General features: G+C 39.0%; 1 long non-coding RNA gene across 1 annotated transcript in view; it reads left to right on the top strand.

The window, feature by feature from the left end:
* Positions 1-3,002: 3,002 nt before the first annotated feature.
* LOC139079040 (uncharacterized) overlaps positions 3,003-18,158 on the top strand; it is a 37,463-nt gene continuing 22,307 nt past the window's right edge. Inside the window, exons 1-7 of the long non-coding RNA XR_011532300.1 lie at positions 3,003-3,059; positions 10,283-10,438; positions 11,492-11,613; positions 12,235-12,458; positions 16,393-16,541; positions 17,104-17,184; positions 17,739-17,929. This is a non-coding gene — a long non-coding RNA (uncharacterized lncRNA). The remainder of the gene's footprint in view (positions 3,060-10,282; positions 10,439-11,491; positions 11,614-12,234; positions 12,459-16,392; positions 16,542-17,103; positions 17,185-17,738; positions 17,930-18,158) is intronic.

Here is an 18,158-nt window from a genome sequence, read left to right as displayed (position 1 = left end):
CGAAACTTCTAACAGGCAGAGAATTGCTATTATTTGACAAAGCAAGAAAACAAAGGATCTGGCCATTGGCTTAATGCCTTACCAAAGTTTGCATCCTTTGGAGTAACTAACACATATTTGTGGAATGAACACATGAATGAGTATCTGGATACAGTCAGTTTTTAAACTGTTTGTTCATACATTCACTAATTTATTGAGCAAATAATCATGGAGTACCCACTATATGCCAGATGAGCTTATTGGCAGTGGAAGAGACAGACATTAATTAAATAAACTTACACATCAATTTAAAACTGTAACTAATACATTTTTGAAACGTATATCAGAAGGACATTTGAATTAGTTGAGTCATGCATGCGCATTATCATATACCTTTTATAGATTTTGAGCTGGTTGATTCTAACAGATGGAAGTTGATTCCATGAATTTGAAGCAGAATATGGAACAACGCTTGTAATGGGCTTTGCTCACCTGGGAGGGTAAGGTTTCCTTTGCAGGAACGCATCTTTCTTGTAGAGCTAAGTTACAAGAGGGCAAAGCATTCTTCCCTCTTGCCAAGGCTAATCTTTTCAACTGTGACCTACATCTTGTTCTTCTAGAGCCTATTTCTGTCAACAACATGAGAGCGCTAAGCATGTTTGTGCATGAAGCAGAACTTCAAGTTAAGTTCCACTAGAGAAAATGATAGGACGTGAAGATTAGTACCAGTCCCATTGGTGGAGTGGGTTCTGCGTTGGGAAACTTGTTTCAGCATCCACATCTTCAACAGCTCAAAGGAAATATCAGGCTGTGCTGAGCACTCTGCCAGTTCTTTAAAATACTTTGCTTATGTCAGGCAAATTCATTTTCTCCGGGGGAAGCTCATTGTTCAGTGCTTGAGTTAAAATTTTTCATGGTAATTAAGAGGCAAATTATACTGTATCATGTATCATCATCACAGATATTTAATAATACCCACTGGGTATATTTAAATGTGCTGGGAACATGATGAATTTTGGGTTTCTAGAAAGGTGTGAGAACAACTGGCTTAATAAATCCAGTGTTCTTGTCTGCATGTTTCATGGGTTTGATTGTTTTGGAGTGACACCAGAGCCTGCTGGGTTGAGAATTAATGATTCTCCCTGGTCAGGTGTTTCAGGAAATAATGGAAACAGATGCCACTGAAATAAACTGCAAGCAAACTTTCAGATGACTCTGCGAATTGACCCAGCTAAGCTGAGATGGTAACAAACTACCAAATACTGAGCTCTTACTCTGTGCCGGGATCTAAACCTTTTATATATATTACTTTATTTAAAAATCAGAATAGTCTATGAAGTAGATACCATAGTCACCCTTATTTAATGGATGAGACTAAGGCACAGAATAGTTAAGTGACTTGCCAAGGCAGTACTAGGAGTATCGATGCTGGACTTTTGTCTGGAAACTTTGGCCTGAGAGACTGCGCTCTGAGCCAGTATGATGTGGTGGTAGTAAGAGCAGAAGGAGGAGGAAGATGGGGAGGATAACGAGAGGTAGGATTAGTAGAGAGGCAGCGGCAGCTCCAACCTGAGGAGGGGCAGATCTGGAGGTTGAAGGGCAGACTCTGGAGCCGCACTGCCTTGGTCCACATCCCAGCTCCCATCCTCACAAGAACTGAGGCCTTAAGCAAGCCACACCACTTCCTCATGCCTCAGCTTTCTCATCTGTGAAACAGGTATTGGGGAAGGATTAAATGATATGATATACGTACTTACAATAGAGCCTGGCACATGATAGGTGCTTAGTAAGTGTTAGCTCTTAATATTTGTATTATTGACCTCTGTTCTGTACCCTTAAAAAGATTAGGAAAGACCTGAATAAGGAATCTTTTTCCTTTTTTCTTCACTCATCTTTAAAACCCCATCACATGGTAGTTTCTTAGTTTAGCTAGTTCTCTTTCTCCTCCTCCTAAGATGCATTTTTCAGGGAAATTTGATTTGCTGGCTCCTGGAGATTTATGCCTCACCTGTCTAAGTATGTGATCAACTCTCCAGAGTATGGTCAGCACCACACTGGAAATATTGAGCTTGGTAGACAATGAGACAAACCAGTCTTGATGTTACCGAATATGGAAGCTAGACATGTATCCTGAGGGGCAGGCATACCCGTCTTGGGGGTATGAAAGGGGAGTTTTCTGAGCTAGTTAGAGCAAGTTGGCCATCCACATGGACGCTTATGAAAATCCATGCAAGGCTCAGGCAAAGAGAATGGCTTCAGGGCTGTGCTTTGATCCTTAAGAAGAGAGGGTGGAGGTAGGGAGAAGAGCTATTGGTGAAAGAAGATAATTTGCTTGTTGAGATTGAGTTTCCTTGTTTACAAAAAAGCCAATTAAAAATTCAGTTTCTCAGTCATGGTAACCACATTGCTCAATAGCCATATGTGGCCAGTGATTATAGCATTGGATAATGCAGAATAGAACATTTCCATCATCATGGAAAGTTCCACTGGTTTAGACAGCACTTGGAGCATAGTGGTGGCTCAATAAATATTAGCTGGGTGAAAGGGTTGAATAAACAAAGAATGTTTGCCCTGCCGACTGCACAGAGTTTCCTAGAATCAGAAGTTCTTTTCAAATGGTGAGTGACCTGGGCTTAAAGAGCTTTCGTTTCCATGATGGCTTCCAAATGAATCCTTCAGGGGAGGGCCTTTTCTTCTGCAGATGCACAGAGTTTCTCCTGTTGCTCCTGTCTGAGGAGCGGTGTTTCCTCCTGGCTGCCATTGCTGGAGTCGGACAAACCTTTCCTGTGACTGCAGGAAATGGGTGAACTCGGATCTGTGGGGCCCTGTTTCTTCTTCCTTTTCCCAGCAGGCCCCCTCGACCTTTTAGTCTTTGTTCAAAACCCCTTTGGGACCACTCCTAGGAACATTCTGTGAAGTGAATCTGTGTTAGGGAAACAATGTGAAGTGTGTGTGTGTGTGTGTGTGTGTGTGGTGGTTGTGAGCAGAGCCGACAGTCAAGGGATTTGTAATCCACTTACAGTGGTTTCCCGAGCAACCTGTGTGGATGACAAAAGCTGCTTTCAGTAACCGGAGTGAAAGTGAGTTCATTTCTTTGGTGTTTGCCTTTAATTTGTTCATGAAGTTTCTGATTTTTAACTCCACTGCTAATTGATCTATTTATTATTCTCAAAACTAAAAGTGACATTATTTGAATCAGTGCCTTACTTTAGATCCTTCTCCTCAGCTTACATGTCCAACAACTATCTTGGAAGGTTTGATAGGGCCGATTGGATTCTTCCAACTTTGTGGACAAACTTCGCATCGGAGCACTTTGTGTAAGTGGCTCGCTTCAGATCACATAGCTTATAAGAAGGAAAACAGGCTAGCACTTAGGGGTTCTGACGCTGCTCCTCTACATTCTGCTGCCTAGTTTACTTTGAAGGGACACGAAATCACTGATAGGTAGGAGCAGATGTAGACATTAACAAGAGCCTATTTCAGTTTCCTTTAATATAATATAATACCCTTTTAACTGGGTTGCGTTTTTGTCTTTCTTTTATCTTTGCTTAGTTTCGATGCAGTGTAGGATGGTAGAACAGGATGGACTTCGAAGTCAGACGGGATTGAGTTCTGACCTCTCCTCCACTCTTACTAGAGGAGTACATTTGAGCAAGTTACTTATTTTCTGAACTTTGGTTTACTCATTAAAAAAACAAACAAAGAAGCGAATAAGCAAATCAGAAATATTATCTACCTCACCCTATATTATGATAATTAATTGTATCTTAAAACCTAGCAAGCTCTTTATAAATACAGTAGTCATTCTCCCCTCTTAGAACTAAAAAGTGAATGATAGACCTCAGATAATGTTTTGGCAGTCCACGTGCTCTCAAAAGATCTTACAGAGTGATCATTTATAATGAGTAAAATTCCACCGAAATTAATAAGTACTTATTAAGCATCTACTATGTGCCCCAAAATGTGCCATGCAAGGCTCCTTAGAATGCACCCCCTGTGCTCCTGTCCTTTGAGGCTTTGAGTTCAGTCTATAGTTAGTGAATAAATACTGTTTATTGAGAACTTAAGTCTGGCAGTATGCCAAGATTTGAAAAATAATAAGATGGGGCCTCTCCCATCAAGGTACTTCCTTTCTAGAGAAGGAAACAAGGTATTTACCATTATTATTCCCATTTTTCAGATGAAGGTATTAAATAAACTATCAAAGTTGACAAAGATAATATGTGGAAGAATGTGGATTCTGATCCAGATCCATCTGACTCTCAAACCTTTTCTGTTGCTGGAGAGAAAATCTGATATGACCCCAAAACAACTATCCCACCATGAACGCTCTCACCATCACAGCCAACAGTTATTCAGCCCTCAGCTAGTTCTGGTGTGCACCGAACTCTTTATGTGCTTTCTGTCGTTTCACCCTCACAGTAAAGATGTAAAGTAGGTAATTTCATTGACCCCTTTCTGCCAATGGGGCATCATAATAACTAACTCAAAAATGGCAGAGCCAGGATTCAAACCCTAGTCTATCTCTAACCCCTAGCTCCTCACCCCTTGATGGAGGAGAAACTGCCCTAGGCTTCTCACACCATCCACACACGGAGAAACAGCTCCCTCGTGTTCTAGAGCACTGAAATTTTGTGCAAATATCTTCTCTCATTCGTATTTCAGAGTATCATTCCTTCAGATAACCAATGTAGCTACTGTGTAGGAGACTTAAATTATGTAGCCGGTCAAAGCATTCAACACAATGCCAGTGTGGTTCTTTTCAGATATATAATCAAAATCTGGATCACCAAAGAGGCACTGTTTATTTCCTACACGTGCTTTAGTGATGTGCATATATTCTTCTTTATTCTGTGGCAATGGGAATTTTCAACGATAATTTATAGCTGTAGGAAAGATTCTACTATAAGGTTTCATCTGTATTTTTCCTGTTAAAAATTAACTATCTGGTAATGGTCCCAACGATAATGAGAAAGAGAGTAGGCTGAATGTGGCTTGGCACTATACAAATAATTTGATTCATATGTTGAAAAATCAACAAGGATTCACTACATCTTAGCAGATCAAACCCGAAATCCTCACCCAGGGCCCTCTGAATTGGTCCGGACACGTCCATTACTTTCCTTTGTTATGACCCCATTTATCCTTCCCAGGATCCTTAAGAGGATGCTGAGGTTGGGTTTCTTTGCTTATAAAGATGCCAATTAAACAATTCAGTTCCTCGGTCACACTAGCCATGTTTCAAGTGCTCAGTAGCCACAAGTGGCTCGTGCTTCTGCTCTGGACAGTGCAGATACGGGACATTTCTGTCATTGCAGAAAGTTCTATCAGACACCAGTACTCCGGAGCAAATTTCTTAATCTTCACAGTCTCAAAAAATCTTTCTATAGAACATTTTTTTTTTTTTAATGTCATGGCTTTTGTAACATCATGTTTACTAACCTGAAGTGAAATAGTTAGGTGATATAATCTAATTGTACACATAATTAAAAAATAATATAATAATATCCTATTATAATATGAAGGAGAAAAAGTGAAAAGCAAATTTTGAGAAAATGATATGCATTTCAGTAGTAAACACAGGGGCACACCTCCGTTAGAACACATGACGAGTGCCTGGAAACCTGCACTTTTATGCAGAATCGCCACAAACGCAAACTCACATAGCTTTGCTGCCTTAGTGACTCAAAGTTGTTTTGTCATCAGTGACATAATCACATGAAATGGCTGACAGTCAAAATTTGAACCCAATAGTGGATAACTTTCCCTCATTACATATGGTTATATATTCCTGGAAATTTCCATGTATATTAACATCAAGAAAAAAATATGAGGTTTAAATGTAAAGTTGAGTTACGTTCTAGGATCTAACAATTATGAGCAAGTTTTTCACTCATCTAGGTGCCTAGCAGGACAGTGGAAGTGCCGAAAAGTATGGAGTTATTCTTTGATCAAATTGTCCCCCAGATTATAGGAAAACTGGCTTCTCTGGATTGGCTTAAAAATGTCATCAGTGTGTCCCTTTTCCGTCTTTCTGATGACCCAGTGTGCCTCACCTATTTCCAAAATCCCCCTGGGGTCATCGCACCTTCCTGGAGGCCTCCTGCTCTAGATTTCGTGGGTGTTTAGACAATGGCTGCTTAGTTCCAATGAAAAGTGCAATGGCTCTGGAACGGCTCTACCATGAAAGCTGTAACTATAATCACAGTGAAAATGGCTAATGTCATCTGAAAGTCAATTCGCTTCTTAGGATTTTTAAACTCTAACTTTTTCTTTTTCTTTTCTTTTGATGAAAAAGATTCACCCTGAGCTAACATCCATTGCCAATCTTCCTCTTTTTTTGCTTGAGGAAGATTAGCCCTGAGCTAACATTTGTGCCAGTCTTCCTCTATTTTTTGTATGTGGGATGCCTCCACAGTGTGGCTGATCCATGGAGTATGTCTGCACCCGGGATCCGAACCTGCAAACCCAGGCTGCCAAAGTGGAGCGTGTGGAACTTTATCCACCTGGCCACAGGCACGACCCCTAATCTTTTGTTTTCTTAGATGCTACTGCTTAGTGTTCTAACACTACTTTCTTAGGAACCTAGGATTCCTTAATACGTTGAAATATACCAAAATATGGACTATTAGCAACTCTCATGACCAGAGAATAGCAAGTGGAGACTGAGTCTCTGTTTAGAGACTGATGTTGACAACCTTGTCAATGTCTTAACGTCTTACATACTTGGTCTTTGGAAATAGTCATGTATATTTAAGGTCAAGAAACTTACACTTAAAATTTTAAGTAAGATTTTCCTTTATAGGTATAAATCGTGATTTGGTCTTCATTCACTTCTTCATTTATTCACTCATCCAACAAACATTTAAGTCCCTATTAAGTACCAGCCACTGTACTAGCTCCTGAGACATAAAGATAAAATATGGATTCTACTTTTGAGGAGTTTATAGTCCACTGGAGAAGACAGGCAGAGAAACAAATAATTATAAAACAATAGGTAGATGCATTAGCAGAAAGATGCATGGGGCATATGGGAACAAAAAGAAGAGTCATCTAATAAGAGGATATATGTGTGTGTGTATTATGGATGGCTTGTTGGGTATGTCACAAATGGCTTCTTGGAGAAGGTGATGCTGATGATGAGTATTAACAGTTGAGTAAGGAAATGCATAGGGATGGGTGGGATTGGGCTTCTCAGGCAGAGAGGCAGCATGAGCAAAAGCAAGAGGCAAGACAAACAAGGTCACTAAGGGAAACTACAAGAATCACGATGTTGCGGAAACTTACCATTTGAGAGATGAGGCTACGGAGGTAGGCTGTGGGGGAGATCATGATGCTGGGAATTCTTGCACCTGATCCTGAGTGCAGTGAGGAACCATCTCACTGTGATGTGAGAGCAAAAGATGACTCGGAAGGGGACAAGACTGGAGTGAAGTTAAAAGGTTCTTGTTCACTGCAAAGTAAATATGGGCGAGGAGTTTGTGCTGGATGTTGAAGTGAAATGTTACCCACTTTTGCGTTCTTCACTTGCTTTCTTAACCATAACCTAAATGAAAAATGAGTTACTCATGAGAATGTTCCCCAGCCCATAAACTTCATACTTTCTGCTTCCTGTCATGAACTTTTTAGATCAGAATGTTAAGATAGTTTTGGTAAATAAGCAAAAAGGCACATTAGTGTAACTATAACCTTCTTTTAAAAAATTAAATGCATGTGCATTTTAGTTTAAAAATAATTTTGGCATAACCAAAGCAAAAATGGCTTTATTCTTCCAAAATAATATTTAATCTTCTTCGCATCAAAGTGAATATGCACTTAAAAGAATCCTGAATTTATATTTTAGAGTAATTACTTTTAACATTGAAAATAGTATTTGGTCTTGTTTGTCAGATGGGCTCATCTACATTTGTTGTTTATGTCTTTAAAAACGTCAATTTGACATTTGATAAGCGCCAAAAAGAAAAGATAGAATAATGTAATGATTGATTAATGCTTTGGTAATCTTCAATATCTCAGATACATTGATTTAAATGAATTTAAATGAATTCCCTTTGAGAATAACTACAAAACTACAAAATTACCTATCACTGTATTTCAGACACCATCCCTGCCTTAGTTTTACTGAATCTCAGTTCCCCAATGAGATATCTCACAATATTTTTTATCAGTATTCAAGTTCCTTTTTATAAACAATTATATATGTATTTATATATGTATACACTGTTATGTGATATACCAGATCATATAAAATATATCAATATATCAGTATATATAAATATATACTTATATAAAAGTATGGGTAGTCATTGTAAATATAAAAATAACCCTGGGTCCACTGGAGCCTGGGGGCTGCAGGGACTGGTCTAGCACTAGGAGGGGCCTGGAGCCTGGGGCCATGAGTGCTGGCTTGGAGGCTGGGTCCGCAGGTGCTGTCCTGGTACCTGGGCCTGTGCGGCCGAGTTTCAACATTGTACACACTCTTTTTCCATCTTGCTGCTCCTCCAGGCCTAGCCTTTTGCCTTCATCTGCAGGGTCCAAAGTGTCTCTGTACCATGTCCTCACTGCAGCGGGTAGGAAAGAACAAAGAGGGAGGGGAGGATGTCACCTACTTCTTGTTAAGGGTGAGACTGAATCCCAGCCTGTGCTCACATCCCATTGTCCAGAAGTTCCACAAAGCTGCAAGGGATGCTGAGAATTGGCATCATTACCTTGGGCAGCCCTTCCCCTCTAACATCCAGAGGTTCTGTCACTTGGGCACAGAAGTCTCTGATACACAGGTTCATTAATTTTTTCTATCTTTGTTCTGCCCTCTGGCTTTCCTTTGATTTTGTCTCATCTTTCAGTAGTGTTTTAAAGTGTTCTTCATGGAAATCTCACGTGTCTTTTTAACTGTCATTTACTCCATGGCACCATTTTTTGTGTGTGAGGAAGATTGTCACTGAGCTAATATCTGTGCCAATCTTCCTCAATTTTATGTGGGATGCTGCCACAGCATGGCTTAACGAGCAGTGCTGGGTCCGTGCCTGGGATCCAAACCTGTGAATCCAGGGCCACTGAAGCGGAGTGTGTAAACTTGACCACTACGCCACAGGGCTGGTCCCTCCATGGCACCTTTTATGGTGAGTTTTTTCACTTCTTGGCAAAGTTTTGCTGTGCTTTCCACTTTTTTTTTCTTGTTTCACTGTCGTGCCAGTCTCTCCTTAGTGTTCGTTGTTATAAATTGAATTATATCCCCTCAAATGATATGGTGAAGTCCTAACCCCTAGTACCTCTGAATGTGACCTTATTTAGAAATAGGTCTTTACCAGGTAATCAAGTTACAATGAGGCTATTAGAGTGGCTCTAGTTCAGTATGATGGTGTCCTGATGAAAAGGCGAGATCTGGACACACAGAGACAGACCCGCACAGAGGGCAGATAATGTGAAAGATGCACAGGGAAAATGCCGTCTGAAGACTGAGGATCAGAGATATGCTCTCAGAAGCCAAGGAATGCCTGGGGCTCTGGAAGCTGGGAAGATGCAAGGAAGGGCTCCCTCCGTAGGTTAGAGGGAGCACGGCCCTGCTCAGAACTTGATTTCAAACTTCTGGCCTCCAGAACTCTGAGACAGGGCACTCCTGTTATTTCAAGCCACTCCGTTTGTGGTCCTTTGCTATGGCAGGCCTAGGAAGCTAATATACTTATTGATTATCGAGTTGGATTTTCCTTGATCACCAGTTTGCGGGGATGCATTTTTGTGCATTTGAGTAGAGTTGGCAGAGGAGCTGGAGTCGCATTCCAGCTTCGTACCCTGAACCCTCTTCTTTGCTGCCCCTTCAGAGAGAGCTTCCTGCAATCGCGGCTTGACTGTGCGACTCTTTGTGTAGCTCTACCTTTTTAGCTGATTTTACCAGACATAGCTAGGAAGACTTAGGCCATGAGCCCTTCGTACCTTAGTTTTTGCAAGTGTTGTGCTTACCGTACAAGCCGTGGCGACGGACTGGTGATGTTTTGAGTACCGGGACCTCTGTCTACTCTCCACTTTTTCTTTCACTTCCTCCTTATGCTTCATCCCAGTTACTTTTATTAGCCCTATGCTGATTTTAGAGTCTGCAGTTTATATATTTTACTTAAAATTGAGCATGCAGGGTTTTTTGTTGTTCTCCTGTTGCTTTTCCATGATTGACAGAAGGGGGCATGCAGATTTACACAGCTTATTCATGAGTGAAGACTCATCATGCATGTTTAAAACTATTGGTAACAGTAAGAACAGAAGTAGGAAATGCATAAGACTAAGTAGTGATTTTGTGTTTTTCTTTCACAAGACATCTGATTGGAATAGTGGCCAATGATGGTGAATTAGCATACCAGGCTTGTCTACAGGGACCCACTTGGTCAATTTGTGTAGTCACAGAAACATCCCGATTCTGTTTCTCCTGAATGCAGCCCCATACCATCAACACGTAGCAAATCTCTCACAGGTATGTCACAATGGACTTTTAAAATGCTATCCAAAAAGCCCAGTCAATGGGTTTTCTGCATTTTCTATTTAAAAGTTCAGCAAAATAAGTGTTTCTGATACTTTTGACTTGACATCAGTGCAATCTTGTAGCATTGATCCCTTCACCACATATTATATTGACTGAGTGGTTTCGGTTTACCCGGCTTTGTGACGGGAGTGGGAGATAAACAATGAGCAAAGCAGACATTTCCATTCCTGCTTGAAGCTTAGTTTAATTTTCTTTGAGAGGCTGTTACAGAAAAAAATCCCCGATGGATTTGTTATTAAAAGCAGAGTTAATATTTACATTTTATGTCTCTTTTTATTAGCTCTAGCATCATATAGTGTCTAAGTCACCTTGCTACTTAGTCTCTGGAAGAATTAGATATGTTCCTAACTAATAGTAAAAAAAATCGTGACAGCACTGTTATATTAAAGATTTAACTTTTTTCCCTCTGGAGAATGTTCTTCATGTTTCTATGGAGGGTAAGATCACAAGATTTATAAAACTAAATAGATCCAGATTCAAACTCTGGTCTTATCAGTGGGAAGTTATTTAGTCTTTCTGAGCTTCAATTTCATCTGCTGGAGAATAAAAACAATACCAACCTCTCCAGCTTGTTAGGAGGATTAAATATGCAAAGCCATGTAAATCCCTTAACATGCACATAGGAAGAGCTCAGTAAACGGTGGCTACTTCAGATTTTATTATTCTATGGTTATTTATGGCACTGTGTATTAAAGTTAACCATATTACATATTCCAGGCATGGCTCCTAAATGACGTCCTTTCTACAATCCTCAACTGATATAGAGTTTTTTTTTCATCATCTTCTCTAACTCATGCCCTTATCTTCTGTGTTCTTTAATTTTCTTTTTATTGTTAATGCTAAGGATTTGTTTTTCATTTAATAATTTTTGTGTTTTGCTTTTATCTACTTATTTTGCCTTTGGCCCAATGATGGGCCATGACGATTTATCAGAAGGGGAGGCCTTGTAGCATAATTTCTTTCTTAAATATATCCTCCTTGCAGCAGAAGATCTTGCCAGAAGGCTGAGCACCCAGGCTTCCATGATGGCCGCAGTTGCCTGTGCAGTTGTACCCAGGATAACTCTGGTTCTCGGTGGTGGTTTTGGCAGTGAAAGCGATGCCATGGTAATGAGATATTTTGAATCCTGGGTCACATAAGATGAGTTTTCTTGTTTTCCCAAATACTAAACAGTACAGGAGCAATTCCAAATGGTGTCTTGATTCCATGAACAGTCCAAGAAAGTTGATAGAAATATTGATTTCAACTTCTCCCCTGGTGTGGTGCTGCACTTAGAACTACTTCTGACATCAAAGGTAAAGGTAGTCACAGCTTTAATAACACTGTTATCAGGGAAGATGTGGCGATGGCAAAGAAAACAGGGAATATTGAGAATCCTGGGCTCTGATCTAGTCCTGGCTCTGTAAGTAAATAGACGAGAGAAATCATAACATTTTCCCAGGCCTGTTTAATCAACTGAAATGTTAACTGTAGTGTAGTTAAACTCATAGACTCTGGAGCCAGATTGCCTTGGTACAAATTCTATTTTTGCTGTTTAACAGCTACTGGACAAGTTCACTAATGTCTCTCTGTTTCAGTTTCCTTATTTGTAAATGAAGTAATATCTGCTTCATTTAATCATCGGGATTAAATAAGTTAATGCATGGCAAATGCTTAGAAGAGTGCCTAATACATAGAAAATGAGTGAGTGAGTAAGATGACCCTTACTTGAGGCTGCCATTTGGTAGGGGTCAAGAAAGTGCCCAGCCTTGGAGTAAGACCATCCTTTGCAACCATCATCAGCAAGGCTCAAGAGAGTGCCAGTGGCCTCAAATGAAGACTGCTCTTCTACAGGACTCATCTCTGTCAGTAGGAGCCAGGTGTGAGGCTCTGAACAGTTCCTGCCTCTGGCAAGACACCCCCGTACCTTCCTCTCCTAAACACTCACAACCTCTCAATTTGTGTGCTTTAGGTACGTTAATAGTTGCTTAGTTAATAGTTACTAGTTCCTATATGTACTTTGGTGTTCCTGTGTTGGGTGCATAGATATTTACAAGTGTTACGTCTTCTTGGTGGAGCGTCCCTTTGATCATTATATACTGCCCCTCTTTGTGTCTCTTTACCTGTCTTACCTTGAAGTCTACTTTGTCTGATATAAGTATGGCAACACCTGCTTTCTTTTGTTTGCTGTTAGCTTGGAGTATCATCTTCCATCCCTTCACTCTGAGCCTGTGTTTCTCATTGGAGCTGAGATGTGTTTCCTGGAGGCAGCATATTGTTGAGTCTTGTTCTTTAATCCATCTCACCACTCTCTGTCTTTTTATTGGAGAATTCAATCCATTTACATGTAGGATGATTTTCGATATATGAGGGCTTGATGCTGCCATTTTATCATTTGTTTTCTCGTACTCTTGCATTTCCTTTGTTTCTCATCCTGTGTTTTTTGGTCTACCAGTCAAGTTATGTAGTTTTTTTATGTTGTGTTTTTTTGTTTTCTCCTTATGTATTATTTGTGTCTCTGTTCTGCTTGTCTGGTGGTTGCCATGAGGTTTGTATTCAAAATCTCATGGATAAGATAGTCCCTTTTGTGATGGCCTCTAATTTCTTTAGACTAAACCGATTCAGTCCCTATACTCTTCCCCTCCTAAGTTGTTTTTCTCACATCTTATTCCATCTTGTGTTACGAGTTTGTGGTTAAAATGACAAGATTACTTTGTTTTTTGTGTTTTCCTTCCCTTTGTCTTTAATGCTATACTTGAGTATTTGCTATCCTGCCCTGATTCTGTCTACCTATTTATCTCCTTACTCCATGTTTTATAAACCCTTTGTACCCCCCCCCCTTTTTTTTTTGGTATGAGGGCCTTCTTGAGGATTTCTTGTGGGAGGGGTTCTCGTGGCTACAAACTCCCTTAGCTTATGTTTGTCTGGGAAAGTTTTTATTTCTCCATCATATCTGAAGGATATTTTTGGTGGACAGAGTATTCTTGGCTGAAAGTTTTTGTCCTTCAAAGATTTAAATATGTCATTCCAGTCTCTCCTAGCCTGTAAGATTTCTGCAGAGAAATCCACTGAAAGCCTGATGGGGGTTCGTTTGTAGGTTATTTTCTTCTGCCTTTCTGCCCTTAGTATTCTTTCTTTGTCATTTACTTTTCCAGTTTTCACTACTATATGCTTTGCAGTAGGTCTTTTTACATTGACATATTTAGGAGATCTGACAGCCTCTTCCACATGGATTTCCATCTCCCTTCCTAGGTTTGGGAAGTTCTCTGCTATTATTTCTTTGAACAAGCTTTCTGCTCCATTCTCCTTCTCTTCTCCTTCTTGAATACCTATAATTCTTATGTTGCATTTCCTAATTGAGTTGGATATTTCACGGAGACTTTCTTCATTTCTTTTTAGTCTTAGTTCTCTCTCCTCCTCTATCTGGAGCATTTCAACATGTCTATCTTCTATTATGCTGATGCGCCCCTCTATGATGTCTGTGCAAGCATTCGGGGAATCCATGTTTTGTTTTATTTCTTCCACTGTGTCTTTCATCTCTAATATTTCTGATTGCTTCTTCTTTATAGTTTCAATTTGTTTTGTGAAGTAGCTCCTAAACTCATTGAATTGTTTCTCTACATTCTCTTTTAACTTGTTGAGTTTTTTGATGATAGCTATTTTGAATTCTTTGTCATTTAGATTACATATTCCTGTGTCCTCAGGACTGATTTCTGGGTACTTGCCATTTTCTCTCTGGTCTGGAGATCTAATATAGTGTTTGATATTGCTAGAGGGAGTGGCTCTGTTTTTTCACATCCTGGTGTTATTTGGTCTCAGTTATCACCTATTGCCACCAGGTGGTGCTCAAGAGCCACGTATTCTGAGCCCTCTGCCTTCAGCTGAGTTCCCTGGTGCTGGAGCCTCTCTGGGTGGGTGGAGGGAAGGGTGCTTAGGATGAGGAAATTCCCTTCTATTCATAACAGGTTTTTTTCTTTTTAAAATCATGAATGGTTATTGAATGTTTTTAAATGCTTTATCTTCATCTACTAAGATGATCATATGGCTTTGTCCTTTACTCTATTCATATGGTGCATTATATTGATTGATTTTTGAATGTTAAACCAAACTGTTCAATTCAACCTTGAATTCCTAGGAGAAATCCCACTCACTCATGGTGTAGAGTTCTCTTCATATGTTGTTGAATTTGGTTTGCTGGTATTCTATTGAAGACTTTTACATATAAGTTCATAAGTGATAATGGTTGGTAGTTTTCTTTTGATGTCTTTGTCTAGTAATACTGGCCTCATGGAATGAATTGGGAAGTATTTCCTCCATGTCTACTTTTTGGAAAAGTTTGCAAAGGATTGATAATTAATTCTTCTTTAAATGTTTGGTACAATTCACCAGTGAAGCCACTTGGGCCTGGACTTTTCTTTTGGGAAGTTTTAAAATTACTAAATCAATCTCTATACTTCTTATTGGCATCTTCATATTTTCGATATCTTCTTGAGTCAGTTTTTGTTGTTAGTGTCTTTCTAGGAATTTATCTATTCCATCTAGGTTATTTGATTTGTTGGCATAGAGGTATTCATAGTAGTCACCTATATATTCCTGATGGATTGACCTCTTTATTATTATAAAATGTCTTTCTTTGTCTCTAACAATTTCTGTCTTAAAGTCTATTTTGTCTGATATTAGTATAGCCATTTCAGTTCTCTTTTTGTCACCTTTTGCATGGCATATCTTTTTCCATCCTTATACTTTTGACCTAGTTATGCCTTTGAATCTAAAATGTGTTGCTTGTAATAGAATATAATTAAATCATTTAAAAATACATTCTTCCAATCTCTGCCTGATGATTAGAAAATTTAATCAGTTTATATTTAATGTAATTACTGATATGATTTTTGTCTGTCATTTTGATATTTATTTTCTGTACGTCTTTTGTCTTTTTTGTTCCTCTTTTCCTCCATTATTGTGTTTTTTTATGTTAAATAAATATTTTCTAGTATACTACTTTAATTCCCCTGTTGGTTCTTTTACTATATATTTTGAGTCATTTTCTTAGTGGTTGTCCTGGGGATTACAATTAACATCTTAATTTAAAAGCACTGGATCCTCATTCCCAGTGTTTTGGGGACAGGTGTTTCATGATATGTTACAGTAACAAATGGTTCTGTCTTTGTACAAAATTGAGATTTTTAAATACTTTGTCCCTTGTAGAGTATCATAAAACTCATTAAGTATTAAAAAACCTAACAAATCATGTGACAAAGAAAGCTATTAAGTTTGTTGAAACTCCAAATTGAAAATACTAGCTACCATTTGTTGCGTAGTTACTTTGTGCCAGGCACTGTGTTAGGTGCTTTGTGTATACATCCCTCAAACCTTTCAAGGTCAGGTCTAGTCCTATTTTCTATTATACCATTGAAATACAAACTCATGTCCAGTCATGGTCAAGAAGAATCTTTAACTCTCTTCTACATTTCACATTAGCTTAGACATAACATCTAAGCTTTTCTTTTCTTTTTTTTTGCTTTGAGGAAGATTAGCCCTGAGCTAACACCTCTTGCCAATCCTCCTCTTTTTGCTGAGGAAGACTGGCCCTGAGCTAACATCTGTGCCCATCTTCCTCCACTTTATATGTGGGATGCCTGCCACAGCATGGCTTGCCAAGCGGTGCCATGTCTGCACCTGGGATCTGAACCAGCAAACCCCGGGCTGCCAAAGTGGAATGTGTACACTTAACCGCTGCACCACCAGGCTGGCCCCCTAAGCTTTTAAATACTTATTCAACTCTTGGTTTATAATAGCTTCAGCCATTATGTATGTTCTTTGCTTTTTGGATTATTTGGTCATTAATAATCTATTATAAATGCACTGTTCACATAATTCCTTAACACTTAGCAATGCTTCTTCCTTAGTGTGGGAAATCTTTTGATCCTGAAATCTTATTCCTACGGCCCAGTGTAAGGATTGCTCTTGTAGATGGGAGATACCCCTTTGCTCACCTTCTGGAAGGAGAAGAAGATATGCATATGGATGAATCCAAGTTAAAGGAACTTGGGAAAGAGTAAGTTTTGAGATTTCTGTTGCTAGCTTCCTAAACATATTTATAATTCATCTAGGATAATATTGTGAATATATTAGAACAAGAAATGTCCATAAAACAAATTAGTCACAGAAATATTAGATATGATTCTTTCAACTTTCTTATTTTTTTCTTAAGTAAATCCCTTTAATATAACATTAATGTAAGAATTGATATAAAATGATTTGCTCAGAAGATGAATTTATGATTTTATTTAAATCACAGCCCTCCAGACTTGGTCTTATAAGGTTAGAATTTTATTGATTGAGTTAAAAGCCACAGTCTTGAACACAGGTTCTCAAACTTCCTTGGTTCATAAAGCCCTTAGTGTCTCAGTACTTTTTTTATGGCACTCCAAAAGAAATATCTAACACTTCTGTTTATTAAGTAGTTGACTCCAAATGAGATAGTGCATATCTTTGGTCTAATAGTTTAGTGCCTTTTAGGCATTGCATAAGTTCTCAAACTTTGAAATCACATTGGACATGACCCTTATCATTTTGTGTTCTACATTAATTTTTGCATGGTACTTGCCTTTTCACAGCAACCTCTGAAAACCTGGGCTTTTAAGATGTCATCAAAAGGAATGTAGTGATCTAATGCTGAAATCATGAAGCACCTCACGGTAATAGTTCACAGTGTCCAACAGACACAGATGGTATTTGGAGTCAGGTCCTCATTCCCTGGAAGCTTGGCCGAGTTATTTAACTTTGTTGAGCTTCATTTCCCTCACCTGCAGAATAGGATCGTCAAATCTTCACACAGGGCTTTATAGGGACAAATAAGTGGAATTCCTACATAACAAATACTTGGTACACATGGTGACTATTAGTCAAGGAACATTTTGGCCTGCTAATCAATAGTAAGAGTTCCTGTACAAAGATTTTATTTGCACCCAGAGTTGATGACTAGGTAGTATCATAGTGGTTATATTTGAAATAAAAATTTAAATGAGTAGGAATATTTCAGAAGGTATCAGAAACCAAATTTTCAGTGGGGGAACTGTTAGTTTGGGTTTCAGTATTGCTACTCATTAGAAAAGTAAGCTGGTCTCCCTTTCCTCATCTTTAAAATGGTGAAGATAGCACCATGATGGGTGTAGTATTAGGAGTAATTTCTGCTTTTCTGTAAAAGACTAGGGCACTCAACAAGTGTGTTTCCTTTCCTCCTCTCTTTCAGAGATGGTTTTCCCATTGACGCTGAATTTCACCAGAGTTGGAGTACCTTAGAAGATCCCTTAGGGAGTGTTTTTCTGTATAACCCCAATCGCTGATGCTCCTCCTATCAGGTTTACAGAAGAAAGCACTGCATTTTATTCTCCAACTAGACCGTGGGATGATGGAGTAACACTGCCACAGAATTCTCAGCAGGTCGGCTGCCTCTGCTGTCTGTTGGTCTTTCCTGCTTTAGAACACAGAGCAGGGATTGTCTGCCATGAGACAGTTATCAGTTATTAATTACATTTCATGATGTTGTCACAGGTTTTATTATCCTTTCCCCTTGTCTCTGACAAATTTAAGGTGCCCAAAGTGGAAAAAAAATTGACACCAACTTGTTATTTTAAAAACAACTACTTATTAACAGGTTTACTTGTCTTAA

The sequence above is a fragment of the Equus przewalskii genome, chromosome 24, assembly GCF_037783145.1.
Source record: "Equus przewalskii isolate Varuska chromosome 24, EquPr2, whole genome shotgun sequence".
Classification (NCBI taxonomy): domain Eukaryota; kingdom Metazoa; phylum Chordata; class Mammalia; order Perissodactyla; family Equidae; genus Equus; species Equus przewalskii.
This window is presented reverse-complemented; position numbering and strand designations above follow the sequence as displayed.